This window comes from Pseudorca crassidens, chromosome 21 (genome assembly GCF_039906515.1).
Source record: "Pseudorca crassidens isolate mPseCra1 chromosome 21, mPseCra1.hap1, whole genome shotgun sequence".
Lineage (NCBI taxonomy): Eukaryota > Metazoa > Chordata > Mammalia > Artiodactyla > Delphinidae > Pseudorca > Pseudorca crassidens.
Genome location: NC_090316.1, coordinates 12,218,636 through 12,220,489, shown reverse-complemented (window position 1 = coordinate 12,220,489; position 1,854 = coordinate 12,218,636). Strand labels below are relative to the sequence as shown.

General features: G+C 52.5%; 1 non-coding gene across 1 annotated transcript; it reads left to right on the top strand.

Annotated features, from left to right (window-relative positions):
- Positions 1-352: 352 nt before the first annotated feature.
- On the top strand, positions 353-456 carry LOC137216251 (small nucleolar RNA U13). The gene has a single exon (XR_010939666.1). It is a non-coding gene; the product is annotated as a small nucleolar RNA U13 (small nucleolar RNA).
- The last annotated feature ends 1,398 nt before the right edge of the window (positions 457-1,854 follow it).

Below are 1,854 nucleotides of genomic sequence, written 5' to 3'. Positions count from 1 at the left end.
GGATCCGACTTAGCAAACGTCGTTGCCGCAAAGCACAAGGCTAGCTTCCGCCATTACCGCGGCTACGCTCCGTCATTTCACGACGTACTACCGTAAAGCAATAGCGACCCGGGTTCAAGAGAGGGTGGAGCTATGGAGAGTATATTTGCATGGATAATAGCCGCATCGCTATTTGGTTTCTGTTTTCACTTACTGAGGTAGAAACAAAAGAAGTATCAGGCAATATCGGTGATCGTGATAAAATATACAGGACTCTTTATATCAAGTCTAAGTAAATATGCACTACATCTGTCACCCTTACTGATAAGTTAGTGGGTCGTACCCGGGGCTCCTTAGCCGACGAGTCACGTTGATCCTTTTGTAGTTCATAAGTGTGATGATTGGGTGTTCACGCGCTTGTGTGACATGTGCTTCCTTCCAACCTTGTTACGACTGTGGCACATTACCCGTCTGACATGAACTATGAAGGATCCTCTTAATCCTGCGATGGTTTGGTTGTTGATAGTGCTTATCGTCCTGTGTCTAGTACGTGATTGAGGCGTGTTTGACTCCGAGTTCTGCGTTAGCTTTGATTTTTCTCTTTCTGCAGCTAGATTTTTAATGTTGATTGCCGTGGGCTTTTAAAAAGGAAAAAATGCGAAAGTTGCTGGTAAGCGAGGAGTTTGAAAATGGTCTGCGACGACGGGGATTTCGCTAGAAACGCGGCTGATCCGGGTGTGGCTCGGGCCCGCCCGCGGGTGTGCAAGTGAGGTGTTTCCCCGCGTGTGTCCGGGCGGCTCCCGGGGCGGGGTCGGCACCCCTAAGTGGTAGGGGTGGGGGCAGCGGAAAGAGCCACGGCCCCGTGCGACTTTTTCCTGGCGGGTCTCTTGCTGCGGCTACTCGGACGGTGGAGCTGAGAACCCTAGATCTTGGATTCCGCGGGGGCCGGTCACGGTCCCCGGCTTTGCCAGGGCGTTTGCCGGTGACTTCTCATAACTTTCGTTGTGTGGTAGGTGCCCGGGGAAGCACACCGTATTTGCGCCAAGACGTGGGCGGGAGCGCCTAGAAACGGGCGGCGGACACCGGAAGGAGTCGGAGAGCAGGCGGCGCCGCTTTTCGTGGAGGCGTGCGCGGCGTGCGGCCCCGCACCGAGGCTCAAACGCACCTTGCCCCGCCGGCCGGCCTAGTTTACGCCCACCGTCCCGCAGGGCTTTGGGATTTTTCTGGACCCCGAACCACAAGGCGCCTAGAGCATGACCTCCGGGGTTTTCGGATCTTGGGGTGGAGAGGCCGCGCCCGGAGAGCGCTAAGAGTAGGCTCTGGTCCCCAGGGGGCTGTGAGAGTGAAGGGAGACTTAAGGGCTTTCGTCTCGCCTTGGAGACAGCACCGCTTACAGATAGCCGATCTGCGGATCTTGACTGCGAGTGCTTTCTCGCTCCCAACCCCTCTCGCCCGTTCTGTGACCTTGATGGAAAGTTCGGCGACCTCTCCGTGCCCTAATTTTTTTCGAAGGTAAAACGTGGGTAGTAATAGTCCCTACTTCGTAGAATTGTTAAAGTTAAATATACTTAAACGGCTTAGAGCAATTTCTGGTCCGTGGTAAATTTTATACAGGTGTTAGTTCTTACTGTTAAACCACAGCTCCTGTATTAACTTACATTTTTTCTTTTCAGGGGAATTTTATGGTTAGGACCCTTCCTTTCTACGTCTTTCCCTTGGTCTTTCTTTCTCCGGCCAATTGGTGGCACTCATCATTTTCTAAGCAGTTTCAAACATTGATTAAAAACTCCTCCCAAGGGGATTCTCCCCTATCAAGATCTCCCAGATATTGACCCCTATGGAAGCAAGATGGCAATCCACAGTTAGTGTATCCCT